This window comes from Apis laboriosa, unplaced genomic scaffold, assembly GCF_014066325.1.
Source record: "Apis laboriosa isolate Shangri-la unplaced genomic scaffold, ASM1406632v1 scaffold74_cov149, whole genome shotgun sequence".
Lineage (NCBI taxonomy): Eukaryota > Metazoa > Arthropoda > Insecta > Hymenoptera > Apidae > Apis > Apis laboriosa.
This window is the reverse complement of record NW_025224330.1, coordinates 2,164,795-2,181,874: the sequence shown is the minus strand read 5'-3', so window position 1 is coordinate 2,181,874 and position 17,080 is coordinate 2,164,795.

Sequence of the window (17,080 nt, the reverse complement as noted above, 5' to 3'; positions counted from 1 at the left end):
GAAATGAACTTTACGCTTGATATGGTACATTTTTAAAAATTGAAGTTGATTCATGTCCATTGCCTTGTTTCGCTTTTTTTTTTTTTTTTTTNTTTTTTTTTTTTTTTTTTTTTTTTTGGTTCGATATATTCAGAAAAATTCCTCGATACATCTCGATTATTCCTCAAGAGATATTAGAATTAGATTTGGGATAATTATTTATTCGAGAGGAGAATTTTTCATATCTTTCAATTGTTTGTTCCGAGTATCTTACAAGATGGCCTCGATTCGATCTGATCAATCTGAGCTTGACCCGAATCGAAAAAAAAAATAAATAAATAAAATTCTACACCGAACGTGCGAAATGAAGCGAAAGAAATGTCGACAAATTGAAGAAAAAAGAAGGAAAAAAGCAGATACATATAGAAGATATATCGAAAGGGATCGAATCGTTTAATTCGCTGACCCGTATGCGATCAACCGTAAAAATAACGACGAATAAAAATATGAAATGTCAGCTAATAAAGAAGGAATAACCTCTTACGTTTCACCTTGTGCTCGTGCTCGAGATCGATTTCTTTAGAATGCCACGTTTAAATTTACGACGCTGTAAGGAAGGAAGAGGATTACGATTTTTGCGTAAGTATCCACTCGATGGAAACGATTCATCCGCGATAGTATCGTTTGCAACTTTCGTATTCAGAATTCCAAGATATATATGTATATATATATATGTATACATACCAATGAGATTATTAAAATTATATGAAACTGAAGGATATTTGATAATGAAAAGATCGTTGTTATACGTGTGATTAAAATTAATGAGAATTCTCCTGCTCTGCGTTTGAAATATGAAACGTCAAACGCAAAAATCGGATATACTCGAGGATTTTCAAAGTGCGCTTTAACGATTGTGCAATGTTTAAACAGATCGTTCTTCTTTTCACGTGCGTAATATTTGTACAATTTCGTAAAAAAAAATTAATTTTCATCAATCTGCAAATAATATTTTCCTACATATATATATATATATGTGACAATTTTCAAACCTTTTATTTGTCACTTATCTTTGTCTGGCCAGAAGAACACGAATAATGCGTTAAGATATGCAATAATTTAAGTACTTATCATACGTCCTTGAGAGTAATATTAAAAAAAAGTTTGCTTTACGCTTGCACAAGTTAAACACAATTATGTAAGTGAACGAAAACATATTCATCGACATGTTTTTTTTTTTTTCCGTCCAAAGATATAAAAAGGTATGTAATCCAGTTTCAATTTCAATCCAAAATCGCGGCTCGTGAGGGGTAGAAAAAAAAAAAAAAAAAAAGGCTTGTTTCGCGGGAAAGAAATATATATCGGCGCTGATTGACCGGTTTCGGACAAAATCAATAAGGTTTGTGGCGCGCCCTGCTAGTCGCCCATATTGCACCGTTTAACAACATGGAACACGTCAAAATCCGCGATATAAAAAATAAGGCCGAACAATCGGGAAAAAATAACGACGAAGTCGTTATCATTGAATGATTTCCAATCAGAAATATAAATCATAAAGGCTTGAAAAACATTGGCGTAGTCGTTTGAAGAGAAGACAAGTGTTGATTCTTTTAGTTTCTTTTTTTTTTTTAAATTTATAGTTTTATTATATTGGATATTCATATGGCGGGTAATCGAACGTATATGAAAGAGATAGAGAGATAATTCGAGAGCAGAAATAAAATGGAAATGAGAAGGGTGGGGAAAAAATTCTGGTATGGTGGTATATTATAATTTTCATGTTTTGAATTTATAAATCGCTAACTCTTTCTACGTTTTAAATGAAAATAATTACGAGTATCTAGTAACTAAGGACGTAATCGAATCAAAGTTCTAATTATTCATATCCAATTGTTGATTGCGTCAAAGAGAAACGAATACGTTTATCGAGATAAATTGCATTACTATGGGATTAATAAATTCCATTTGTATTTCAAATTAGTTTGCGCTAGTTTACCTGGAGAAATTTAAGTAAAATATGGAGAATTCGGTGGTTCGACTCGCCTCTGAATAGAGACTGACGTATCGTATTGCCTGCCGATCCACGAGGACGCCAGATTTCCAAAGCACGTGACTGAGGTCTTTACAAAGGTTTCCTGTATAGCTTGGGGACGTGTGCACTGTTTCCGCATTGCACACCTGTATTTCCTATGCTGTAGACTTTATGTAGGGAATATTATGCACGACCTCACGGTTTTATATATTAAATATAAACATGTTCATTGAAATTCTCTTTTGCTCTAATGTTAATTTAATTTCGAGAGTATAATATCATAAAACGAAAATTTTATTCAAGAATTTACTATTAATTTGAAAAGTAAATCTATACAATTCTATATTAAATGAGATTATTTTTTTTAATTTTCTGCTTTCTTCCAATCATCGATACAAATCCCTCATCGATACAAATTTCTAAAAAAAAATCAAAATTGGAATATTTCATTTTGCGAAAAAACTTTTCATCACGGGCCATAAATTCCAAAATTCTTTCACGATTTAATTAAATCATCCATCCTTGTTCATAGAAACACATTGTCTAAATGAGAAAAATGATCGGGAGAAAATAAAGCGAAAAATAATATTTTAATTCGAATGATTCTCTGTAAAAAACAAAAAAAAAAAAAAAAAAACAAATGGAAATTATATAAATTTTCAATTTAGTCGAGAATCTGAGTTTCTATCGAACGATTAATTACATACAATAAAGATTTATTGATTTCTATATTAAAATGATTGATTGTTTCCGTCAAAAGCAAACACGAATTCATAATTATCGACAAAATTTCTCTGTTAAAAGTTTTTTTTTTTTTCCAATTTCACGATGTTTAATCCATCCCCCTCGTTCTAATTCAAACCCGATTAAAACATTTTTACGAACAAACCATCGTGATTACAGCTGAAAATCTCTAGAATTAATTTACATTCATATACTCCTCCCCTACAACATTTTACCCGTTCTAAAATGAACGTCGTTATATTCAATACCTACGTCGAATATTTCAAGAAGGGATTAACATTTTTCACTGACTAAAGCCAAGGTATCATTCTGGATATTCAGAAAATTTCAAGCTCCACACTGATACACGTACGATCCTTCCACATAATACACATCTACTAAAATAGTCGATCTCAATTTTCACGCTTAATTTAATTTCCGTCTACTTTCTATCCGAAAACAAAATCATCGTTTCTAAAAACACTTCTTCGCGAAAAGATAAATTATCCTATTTTAACTAACACTGAAATAGAATCATCAAAAGATTCTCGAAAAGAGAAGACCCATTAACCTTATTTTCATCGAGAATCGTCGCTTCTGAAACTTCTTTCTCCCAAACACCGGATAAACCTTACCCTCCCCTCCCCTCTTTTATAAAACGTCTCGATTCTAATTATCCCCCCTCGAGCAAAGAGCAAAGAATTGCGGATATCGAGAAGGATATCATCGAAAGGATATAAAATATTTTCGCGATCGCGCGCAACTCCGATTCGAGGATGAAATCCTCGATCCTCCCTCCGCATTATGCGGATCGCTTTTTGCCAGGAGGCGCATCTGGCGCCCGTTGGAACGTCTCTCGGGCTGCAGGACCCCTGGTTAAAAAGCGAACCAGTTCGTTTTCCGATAACCGGGGCCACAATTACCTTCGTACGAGCCTCGTTCTCCTCGATATGCATATCCGACATGTCCCTTTATTTTCACCGAGCTGTCGGTGCAAGGTGACCCAACCAACCTACGAATTTTTTTTTTTTTTTTCTCCCCTCCGATTCCGCACACGAGGACGTTTCGTCGAATTTCTTCTCCAGGGGATTGTGACGAAAGAAGTTTTGCAAAAAAAAAAAAAAAAAACGAACGCCAAAATATTTTTGCCACTTCGACGATAATTGAAGAATGCGCGTGATTTTTGTGACGAACGTTGACGCATGAAAGAAAGTAATTCAGAATTGATGATTTTAAAAATTTCCTTAATTCTTAATTAACGATTCTTAATTATCCTTTCTTTGCAAGATGGATATGTAAAGATCGAGTGAAAAAAAAACAATGTACAAAAATCTACGCAATATCTAAATTCCATTCCTTTAATTATATTCATACTTGAATAGAATTTCATATATATATATATATATATATATATATTCTAAATCTCCTCGTATCGTGATTTCGAAGCAATATCTAACAATCTAAATATCTAATAAAACAACGTAATATAACATAATCCTCTCTTCAAATGATTCAACAATCCTTATTACCATTGATGCGCACTTCTCCCTTCAAATCCAATCACAACAGCAACCAGCGCGTCGATCTAACGTGACGAGTCAATCAATACGAGTTCGACGACTATCGAAAATCCTGTCCTCGACCTTCGAGATCGACGACAAAGAGTGACATCTTTTTAACATGGGCATCGTTCGCATCGTTTAAAACGGTCCCAAGGAAGGAAGGGGGGAGGAGGAAAGGGGGAGGCGTCAATTTCCAGCACGATTCGTGCTCCCCCGCCGTGAAATTGAAGTTTCCGCCTCTCAAAAGAGACTCGAGCTCTCTCTCCACACCGCGTGCCCCCTCCCCCTCCCCCCTCCCATAAGCACAATCACAATCACACGATTGGATCTCGCGCGAGTCTTGTCATTCACAATTCGTGTCATTAACCCAGTGCTGAATTGAAGGGTTGCACGCCGCGTCGCGTCGCCCGTTCGATCGATCGATCGGGCCCCTTTCTGCCTCGACCGAAAGGGCGCGCGTTACTTCGTGTTTACCCTCTTATGACTCACGCCGGTGGTAATTTTATTTTCGAGCGCGCTGCGCGTGCGAGGGTCGTTTCGAGTTTCGAGCTATTTCGGGGGAGACAAGAAAGAAAGAAAAAAAAGAAGAAAGAAAGATGAATAAAACGTTGATCTTTCTTAATCTTAACGTCGAGGAGCTCGTCGAATGGATCGAGAAGTGGATTAATTAAGGTGTTTGCTTGGATGCTTGTTATCTATCTTTTGAGGGGAGAATAAAAGAAGATGGGGTACGAGATATTGGTACAGTGATAAATAGATGGATAGATGTTTCGAAGAAGATACGTGTAATATATTTTATATATGGGGAATTTATGTGTATCGTCGCACAGAATGTAAAAAGATATATGAATATTGTTAGATGATATTTAAATGAATTTTAAAGAAAGAGCGGTTTCTTTACTTTACTTGAAAAATTTAATGCGAATTGTATGAAACGAGAACAAATATCTATTCCCAGAACCCGTAGAAAATTGTTTGCACCGATTAATATTCTCAGGACACGTTTCTCTAACAGAGAATATCGCCGAAATCGTTCGCCGAGATATTTCGTCGTATGCGCAAAAAGTCTGCCGCCATGTCTCTATTCAGCCAATGTTCTCCAACGATCGATCACGGCGATCGAAATAAATCATCGTCAATTTGCGCCACGGATTTCGTTCGCCGTGACATCCGACGACACGTCCTAAAACTAATAGCTCCCGCGGCTTTCCAACACTTTTTGAACACTCGACATCCTTCGTTCGGGTAACATCCGACTCGGTTCCTCCGAGCATTTCCGCCGGATGAAAAACGATTTAAATACGCGATGTTTTCCCCGTCGATCGAGAAAAAGAAGAATGAAAAATCGCTCGAAGAAATTTCGCTTTATTTTCGCGCGAGAAAAAAGGATCGATTGATGCCGTGCCGATTTAATTGACAAGTCCGATCGGAAGAGGGGATGGATGGCTTCCTCCGTTACTGCGAAAATACGAAAATGGAAACATCAATGTTAATCGACGTTCAATTTTCGTTCAAGTTCGAAGTTAGAACGATTCCATTGTACTTTCGCTTCGTGCGATATTAATCAGTGGAAATGTAACGATTAACCCTCGAGCTTCCGGTGAATATTTAATCGATGGATATTGGATACGTGTAGTGCAAAATCTTTCATTCTCTCGTGAATAAAATTATACTAAGATTTGTGAAATTGTGAGAAGATCATTTTGCACGAATGTAATACGGATTGATCGGAAGAAATAGTAAAATATATGAATGAATGAGAGGTGAAGTTTAATACGAAATAAAATTTTAAATGAAACGATTATAATTCGATGATCTTGGATTGAAATTGGAAGAAAAATTGGAAGAAAAGGTTGTATACAAAGATGCATAAAGATACATCGTTATAAAATAAGATAAAGATAGAAAAAAAAATATATACAATAAAACCAATTTTCGTTTCGAGTTTAAATGTTTCGATCACTTATATATAAAAAAAAAATGTTGTTGTGAAAAATTATTTATGTAACCAATTACATCGATTGAGAATTATATCAAAGAATCGCGGAAAGTTTTTATTCTGTCGATCTGTTATTTTTTTTTTTTTTTTATCCATATTGATTTACAACAATCAAAAAAAAATCAGTATAAATCATTGTTTCAACCTTTTCATTTACACAAAGGTTCATCAATTCCGACGGAACAATTTAATTTATCCAATAGAATGTATCGATCGTGAATTGGCATTCCAGGAAATGCAATATCTGTAAGCAATGCATTTCCGCCGAAGCGCGAGGTGGCAATGATTTATGCGAGTGGATGATCAAGAAATGCAAAGGAAGTATTGTTTTCGAGATTTCTAATTGATAGCGATCTCCAGGATCTGTGATCGCCAATCAATTCGGATTTATTAACCTCCAAAGGGAAAAAGAATTCGTCGACAGGCCGGATAGCGTAATTGATTAAATTAATTTCTCGCCGAGAGAAGGTTCCTCGTTTGAATTCTTGATTGAAATCACGTTTTGCTTCGCGATACAGCGAATCGCGTTGAAAAAAACACGATTTGAAAATTGTATTAAAAAAATAATACAATCTTTTCCCGTTTTTTTTACTTTTAACGATAAAATCGTTTAACCTTGACAAAAGTGGTTTTAAATTATGCGAATACAATGAGAATAGAGAGTCGTGCGTTTGCATTCCATTTACAAGCAAAACTTTACGAGCATTTCTAGAAACTATTCAGACGCATATCTTACACGAAGGCAAACTTCATGTGCCGAACACCCACTCGAACCTTCCCCAAAACTCTGCCATTCATGGTCCAAGCGAACACGAACTTTATTCATTCACAAAATACAAGATACTAGAAATAATATACATCCCACTAAATTTCTAAAACTTTAAACGAATTAAATTGATTTTATTATTATTATTTAAATTTAAATCCTCGTTCGAAACGAGTTCGATATTGATTATGCATAAATAAATCGTTGCTATTTCGTTTTTATTTTTCTTCCTTTAGAAGAAATGCATCGCAAAAATTTAAAAAAAAAAAAAAATCCACAGAAAACAAATTTCTTTATTTCGCATAAAAGTCTATGTTATATCAACCCGCTCAACTATCGTTCACTTACTCATTCCTCGATCCTCAATTTCGATCTTTCATCGTTCGATCCGTAAACAGAAATGACTGTTAACGCAACGCATAACCGAATGGAATGTTTCGATCTTGGAAGGACGTTGGACGTGCGCGGGGGAGGCGTAAGCCGTGCATAAAATTATCGACACACCTGTCGATAACACCGTGCTCGATAAGGACAGACTCATACTCCTCTCTACTCGTCGCGTCTACCCGTGGAGAGGGGAATTTCGTTTGCCGGGGATTTCGCAGCTTTAAAGTTTTAGCTCCGGGCGAAGGAAGACGAGCAAAGCCTCCCGGTCGGGATTTAATTTGAGAGGCGCAACGGCCGGACAAGGATAAGCCCGCCGCGAACTTGCCTTGCGAAGAAGACCATAATGTTTCGAGTCGCGGCCTCTTAATAACTTCCCCTCCCGCTCCCCTCGGCTAAACTCGCGATGTAACACCGGGAGAGGAGCTTAACGAACGTATAATGCACTCGTTCCGCCTTGTTGTTCCGGGAAGGTGTTGTTGGCGGGAAAATTGAACGCGTTAATGTGGCATTTATCCGACCCACCACGAGAACATTCGACCAAGGTTGCTTAAAAATGATTCTTTGAGGGAAAATGAAACGGATGAGAAATAGAATAAGAGAAGAAGGAAAGAGTTGCATGGGATGGGTGTATAGATATTTGATTTGATCGGTTCTTCAATAAAATAAGAAGATGAAAAATCAAGAGTGAGAAAAAAGAATAAGGAAAAAATTGATTTAAGTAAGAAAGAAAATCGAAAATGAAAAAGAATATGTCAGGTGGATATACAGGGTGTTAAAGAATTAAGAAAGTAGTTTCTAAAGGAGACAAATATAAGAGAGAAAATAAAATTAATTGATGAAAATCGAGGAGAAATATATTTTTAATGGCGACAAAATCTTCCCATTAGAATTGTTAACTATTAACCAAGTGTCAAAAGGATATCTTGAGAGGCAATCTGTGTATTTAAATATGTTATGAGGCCATCTTTGAGCCAATAAGAGAGTCGAGAATCTTGATTGTCATTTGATTACATTCGACTAATTCACGTGATCAGCTCTTCGAATAATTTAATCGAAAATAATCAACTCTTGATCGAGATCCTTATCGATTCTATCGGAATAATTTTCGTTTCTTTAATATCCCACTCAAAAGTAAAATTATAATGTAAATTAGAAAGTACACGCGTTATTTTGTTCAGTTATTCCTTTTCAGTTTCAAAAGTTTTATTAAAAGAATTACTTCTAAGACATCAAAACCACTGAATTCGAAAAAGAATATAGACTTGTCAGATAGACGAGGGAACACGAGTTATGTATGCAACATAATGGTTTCAACATCCAGAGAAACTTGTTGAGCTGACTATTTGTAATTCGATAATAGTTACACGGAAACATTTCTCCCGCTTTGAAAATCTGCAATCGTTCAATTTGATTTGATTTTTCAAGCGATGCACTTTAACAGTTGCACACAACCTCGCATCGTTACATTTCAAAAAACGAAGAGATAACGAGTGTGTGTTTGCACGAATCCTTTTTTTTTTTCTTTTTTTTTTTTATTTCGACTACCTGTATGTGATCCCGATAGCTGCTCGTTACAATTTGCGACAGTTTGAATAAATGTAATTCCTTCTGAATAAATTTTTTTTTTATTCTCGTAGTTTTACGATATTTTTAAAATCAAATATATTCGTATTCATTTGCCATAATAATAATAATAATAATTTAATTCAAAAATTTTTTTCATTATCAATATATATATATATATATATATATATTGTAATAATTGTTTTCTCTTTTTTCTGTTTATTTTTTAAAGTTAAAGTTAAGCGAACTTTGAAATATCGAACTTTCCATTTAAAATTTTAATATGATATCCTTTTTTATGAGAATTCGAAATATTATTCATATTTGTTTCCCCTGAAAAATCGTGATTTTTGTATTCATTATTCCGACAAATAAACGATTTTGAATTTCTGTGAATTTTATATTTAAAATTTTCACCTATAATATTCAAATGGACATCAAAGCAAATGGATTAAAAATTAATATTCTACGCATTATCATCAAACACAATTATAAATTCACTAATGTATATAATTTCGCTGTTATGAATATATTAATTAGAATCAATATTTTCAATCATCAGAGAGTTCACGTTCGAGAAGAGAAATTTATTAAAACTAATTTACCAGGGTACAGTTGTAAACAAATTATTGTTGGAAGGAAGAAGGGGACGAGAATTCGATGGCACGCCATTTGTTAAGTTGTTACATGGAAAAACTTGGACGACGATGAGCAATTACCCTGATAGTGGATATCGATGTTCGAACTTGTTTGAAAATACATGGAGGATTGATTCATTGCAGAAAGTGCAGAGTATTGATATAGGTTTCGTTGATGGACCAATGTTATAAAAAAAGTTATTAACGAAAAATCAATATGTAATAAACGGTGTCATAAATGGGGGGAGGAAAAAAAAAAAGAAAAGAAAAAATATTATATTGGACGTGTGCTTCCGAATGTTCGTTGTAAAATTGACGATACAATGGCAAAGGGAAACGAATCAATTAACAGAAACATGCGAAAGTTCTCAAATCAACGCGAGATGCAATTAAACGTGGCTAAAATTGGAAAAATTGTATTATTTATATCGCGTAAAAATGGGCGGAGTTAAACTTCTGGAAAATTGTGTATTTGCCCTTCTAATAATACTGCAAACTTCTGAAAAATTGATCGAACCAACTGTAAAAAAAAAAGAAAAGAAAGAAAAGAAAGAAAAATATTTCACCCTCTTCCTTCGCGCGTGTAAAATTTGCACGGCCAATGTTTTTCCCTCGTAAAAATCATCCATACGACGAGACAATGAGGGAGATAACAATGATTTCAAAGTCAATTACATCACACACAACTTTAAATAAACTCGAAACCAAATTTCCGCCGTATTATTACCGGAATATTAAATGTACAATATCAAACACGCTTGGATGGCCAAGAAAATAATTGAATTCCTCTCTTTCTATTAATTTTTCCGTCTCTCTCCTCCCCTTCAGACAGGCAGAAAACGCAAAGGTAATCCATTTTTATCGGATCACGGTGCGCATGTAAATTGTTCCGCGCGGCGCGGAATGAAACGCGGAATATATTTTCATTCGCTGGGATCGATCATCCCCGATATCCGGTCCTGCTCACGAGTCAAAGTTAGGTCCTGGACAACCGGCTGTATGAAATATTGGTTTTACGACTCGGCCGTAAATCACCTATAATCCTATTTTTAGTTGATAGGCGTGGTAAAGTTGCAGTCTGTCATCAATGCGCGATAAATTACTCGCGAAAGGAGTTCCTTTGTATTTTCTTTTTTTTTCTTTTTCTTTTCCCCCTTCCTTCTTCCTCCATCCCTTTTTTTCTGTTTTCCTCCGATCCGTATAAAGGCAGACCTACAACGCGGTCCGAGCACAACTTTCGTTTCCGACGTTACTCGCAGCTACGATCAATAATTAGCTGTGAATTGTCTCCACCGGTGAATGGAAAAAGCTACTACCGAGTTAGTCAGACAGTTTGTCGTGCTGAATATCGAGAAGTATTAACCAGGATTCGAAGGTTTATTGTAAAAATTGTAGGAGTGAATGTAAAAGGGGGAGAGAGGGGGTTGAAATCGTTCGATTGAAAATATTGTTTATCCTCGATCGATGTTTGATTGACGATGATTGAAACGATTTGAAAAAAGTATTTATAAAGGAATGTTTATTTCTTGTCTCGATAAAAAAAAGAATTTTTATTTACTGAAAAAAAAATGTATGGACTGTATATATATTCATTTTTCAGAAAATTTTTTTGAAAGAAAATTGTTCACCGTAGGAAAAATGATGATTGAAATTTCGAATGAAATATGTACTGCATATTTTTTGAAACGTAACAAATGTATTTTTTCAACTTACTAACGAATCGATATTCAATAAATAAATCAATAATAATTCCTCTTTCCCTTTTTGCAAAATTTTGAAAAATTTTATACAATTTTAACAATTCATTGTAATACAATAACAAATGAATTTTACAATATTATTGTAAAACTGCAAAAATTATTCTAGTAGAACTAGATTACGAATATTTTATAACGTGTTTTATTTAATAAAAATAAAGATTTATTCGTTTTGTCTTCATAATGAAAAATAAAATTTAATATTTCCTATATTTCACGTCTTCCTGACACATTGAAACTCTCCATAAATGCATCAAAATCTATTTAATCCACTTACAACATATCGATTCGCAAATATTGTTATTAAACTATCGTGCAAGAAAAAAAAAAGAGGGAGGCAAAGAAGCAAAACTTAATCCACGGTGAATAGTATCCAGGCAACCGGGCTCGTTTCTCCCAGCATTCTCATCGATTCAACCCGGCGATCTTGCCCGGCGCAAACGTCTGCATGGCATTACGTTATTAATACAGCCGCCATACAACGGGAGGAAATCACAAAAGGCGGGAACGTTTGACGGGCGGCGTGGCAAACTTCTCGCGACAAAGACTGTTGTTGACTCGCGTCGAGAATTTTAATTTCGTCGAGACACTTATTACGCGAAATGGCGACAGTAAATTAGATAACACCTAGAGGGGATTATCTGTGCGCCACGTTTAAAAGCTTCTCTCGTTATCTATTAACAAAATTGTCTTTGGTTCGAAGCGAGCGCTAAACTGTTTCCTAACACGCGATGATACGTATATTTAATATACACCTAGATGCTTTTAATTTTTACTCGTTCGTGCCACGACGCTTCACAGGAGAGAATTGTGTCGTCTATTCTTGCACGCTGTCACTCGCGTGGCCATTGTTATTTCTTTCTTTTCAAATTGTTGTAAATAATAAAATTTATAAATATACGTATATTCATATTCATCAGATCTTCGTTATACCCGTGTATATTTTACCAATTAATTATTATATTAATTTTAGTAATAATTAATTCTACTAAAATAATGAAGAGTAAGTACAATAGGTAAATATTCGATATTCTTCCCTGCCATATTAATCTTTGCCCATTCACTTCCACGTCCAAGTTCAAGCATACGTAACCATATAGGACCATATGGAAGTCATAAGAAATTCTATTAATCTCCATATAATGAAGACTTTGAGGCTAAATTATAAGCGGAAACTTGCAATTAAATTCTTCAAAGGTGGAACGAATGACGTTCGCTATTACAAAATTAATTAAAAAACACATTTAATATACATTAAATTAAATATCCCTCTTATCTATGTACGAAATTAAACGATATCTTACGATACCCCTCCCACGCTGTAATATCATTTATAACAATTTAAAAAAGAAATTTTCTTTGCAATACTGATCGTATCGCGACAAAATTTAACGCCCTTCGGCCGAAACACGCGTAATTACGATGAGATATTGAATAGAGTTACCGCTCCCTTTTCTAGATCGAAATATTTTTGGCAACACCCACATTACGCTCTCCTAAAATAACACCCGCTCTAAAAGCCTTCGATGGCCCCCGCCCCAGTCGTTACACTCGCTGCACTCCACCTAGCGTGAAGGCTCTAACCACCCCCTTAACAACAGATCCCCCACCTGTACCCTATACGCGAACCCTCTCAAGCTTATACATTATACCAGGATCCTTATTTTCACGGAAATTTCTGTCACATTTACCACTTGAAAAAAATTACTTACCACCTAATTTACCTCCCATGCAATCAGAGTCTCGAGCTAAACTGTCGAAACTGCGTTTTTTTTTTTTTTAAGTTACTATCGTCTAATATTTTTCAATCAATTGAAAATTTCTCGCAAATTTGCTATTCCCAATTCTTCGATATCTCTTCAATATTTGATCTACCAGATCCACTATTACTAAATCGTTTTCTGATTTTCAATTTCTCGCATTAACACCTTAACACTGTCAAATATTAACTGCTTCCAAGATCAAAACAATGATCTCTGATTCCTCATCTATACATGTTACCATCGATTTTTTCGCGATATCAATAATCTCATCACAGCTATTAACACTGCATCGTCGAATACAGTGGAAGATCGCAACAACGATCGCTCGGTTAAATCGTCACCTACCATCAATCCTTTCACACAACGAACAAACGGTGTACACATGTCTCGTTACCGTGTTTACAACTCAAAAGATGCAATTAGATGCATCCAGCCGACTCCCCGTACGTACCTCGACACGTGTAAATCCTATTCCAAGATTCGCAAGGAAAATGGAGAGGCTACGTCGGCAAAAATCCAGTGCAAGTAGTCAGAGGCGCCTCTTATTGACCGAGCAGCTCTCGCTAATACGACCAACTTCTCTCCTCCATCCTCCTCTCTTTATCTCTCCCCCTCCTCGAGTTAACGAGTTTCTCTACCGAAAAAAGAAAGAAAAAAAAAAAAAAAATCTTCGCGACCAGGAACGAAGCGAAGCGTCCCCGCGAAAGCAAAAGCGATATAAATCGTCGAGATGCCTTCGATAATTCGAACAACGTTTCGATCGGGGATAATTATCGATGATAATTTTAATCAAATTTAACAGCCGCTATGCGCTTATTGATTTTGACGACCGTTTATAAACCGAGCTGACTCATGGATTTGGCTCGCGCGGGTTCGGTTGACGTATTCGAGTATGCGATGCAATTACTCACCGAGATTAGTTTTCACAGTGTGTATCATCAAACGTTTAATCTATTTCTGATCTGAAGTTTTTCAAATGTGTATATTCGGGAGGAGGAAGAATTTTTTTATCGCTTGTTGTGTTGAAATTTTAGCCCACCGATTTGTTTGTTTTTTTTTTTTTTTTTTTCCCCTCCTACTTGAATAAAATTTATTCGAATATATTTATTCTGCCTGCGATTTTTGACGGTTAATCGTTATTTCGTATGGGGGATTTCATCGTCGAGAAAGTGTCGAGGGGAATAAAATTTGTAAAGTCATTCGTTTCGTTTAAAGAACGAGGAAGAAAGAAGAGACGAGCGAGAACGGAGTCGAAGGTACGAGGTAAATTTCAATGAAGGTGTAAAACTTTGAGTTCCACCGGAGAAAATGGAAGTAGTGAGAAAAGGATGTGTTTAGTTTTCTCGCAACTTTTGCACCCCTCTATCATCCTGGAAAATGACGAATCGCGTGTATGTATACGCGTGAGAAGCAAGATTTAAGAGTTTAAAAATAATGAAGAAGTTGGAAGGATACCCAATGATACGAATGAACGCATTGTTATCTTGGAGTTTAAAAAAAAAAGGAAAAAAAAAAATGGAGCGTATATTTCATTTTGATGGAATATTTTTTTTATCAAAAATGGAAATTTATCGTTCGGAGAACCACTTCACAGTGATAAGGAGTAACATTTAATGGGTCTCAGGTGGTTTGAAAGTCGAGTCCTCCACTTTGACCAGTTAGGAAACCGTGTTTTCGAGAAGAAACGAACTTTAGAAATTTCCACCTCTACTGCCGTTGCATCAATCCATCCGACTGTATTCCTCGTGGAACTTCACTCGATTTTTCATTCTTTTTCCCCCCTTGGTGATACCATAAGTGAATAACTTCTTTCATTAACTCGAACAATGTTTTATCCAATAAAACATTTTAAACTTTTTTTTATCTCGCTTCCTTTAATCTGATCAATTGACAAATCTACTCGATGAACAATACGCCGTTCAATCATATTTAATAATCAGCAAATATTACAAAATCGTGAAATTGATCCATCTCTGTTATGAAAATACACGAAGATTTCGTCGTAAATCTTTTTTTTTCCAATAAAATAAAATGTAAATATAAAGTAACATATAAAAAAAAAAAAAATGAAAATCATACACCTCCCACAGTGAAATCAGAAGAATCAGAATTTCAAGAATTAACTTACCACTTCATTTGTACCACTTCCTCCAATCGAGAAACTCTCTTCCACCACCTATATCTCGTATATAAAATAGTCAACCCCCTCCCAAAAAAAAAAAAAAAAAAAAAAGGAAGAAAAGCGTGTGAGAAAAAAAGAGCCTCGATCCTCAATCGAGAGAATCTCAAAGGGACGAGGTTCCTGCGCTATTTTATCAGGGGGGAAAAAGAAACATTGACGCGGTGTAGACCGAGCTGGATCAAAGCCAGCCACTTCTATCGATGCACCGATATCGACCGATCTCTCTATGCTAGTAATAAAAGCGTAACGCGCGGAGGCTCTCGAAACGTCACCCCAATAAGTCGCGCGGAACAGTCGAATGAACAGGTAATTTCATCTTCGAAGAGAAAGAGAGAAAGAGAGAGACAGTAAGGGGGTGGAACGCGTAGCTCGAGTATTTTTTTACTATAAGGGGGTGGCATTCTTCGGGTGGCGGCGTGAAATGCGGTCGAAAAATTTGTCCCCCCCCCCCCGAGTCGTTGCCCCTAAGCGGCAAAAAAATTCTCGTAAACGTGGACCGTTGCCAAAAATTTCGATCGTTATAGCGCTATTACTCAACCGGTGCTTCTCCAACACCGAGCGAAAAGAGTTTTGCAGGAGTAGTCGCAGGTATCTGTCGCCATTTACAATTCAACCGTCGAGTCGTTTCGATCAATGGAAACCAAATTGAGAAAAATCTCTTTCTTTTTTTTTCTCCTCCTCTTTTGATTTTATTGTTTTTTTTTTTTTTTGTTCCTTTTTCGAGATGAGGGATGGCGAAATGGATTTGGTTTGGTTAGAGCGTACTTATTATGCATATTTAGAAAATTTAGAAGATTTAATGACATGAGAATCTTATTTGATTATTAATTGGAGGGATATTAATCGAGGAAATTATTCTCATTTTTTAATTTTTTTTTTTTTTTTTTTTTTTTTTTAGAAAGATAAAGTAAATTGATCGATGGATAATAATACGGAGATTTTATGGAAATCGATTAAAAATTTATTAACGCAAAGTGACGTTTAGATGACAATTTTAATAGATGAATAAATGAAGAATGATATATCAACATGCTGTGACGTTTAATCTCCTGTCCAACGATTTCCATAAATCAACCAATTACACGGATAATTAATTATAGAAAATTATAGAATTCTTTCAGTGGTTAAAGTTTCAAGCATCTATTCATATATATTCATTGAATCGACTGTGTTCCACTTTGACGATAAATTACTATTTACAACTTCTCAGCAATTTTCTCATCTCTGCAACAGATTTCTATTCCAATATTCCTCACAGACGTCACAAAATTCCTTGAAACTTTCGCGACAATTAACAACTTGTACGGATTAAAACGTCAAATAGCTATTTCTGTCAAGATATCGAATTGTTATTTGTTACTCAATCGAATCAACGAAGATTTTTCTTTTCGTTAATTTATTATATACGTTCCATTTTATCGAGAATTCTATTTTTTACCACAAAAAAAAAAAAAAAAGAAAAAAGAAAAGGAGGATTAATATTTCTATTTTTCCCAATGATAAAGAATCGAACGACACGACAAAAATATAGTTATAGAGCAGCTTTACACGGTAAAATTCACGGTTTAATGAGATCATGCTCGAACCCGAGCTAGCTATGCACCAAATCAAGAGATACCATACTATTTGCACAAGGAGATTAACGCGATTAAGCATGTATCGTATCGATAACAATTTCGCTTATCGCGGCAATTTTTTTCTTGGTTACAATACGAGAGCGCCATGCTGC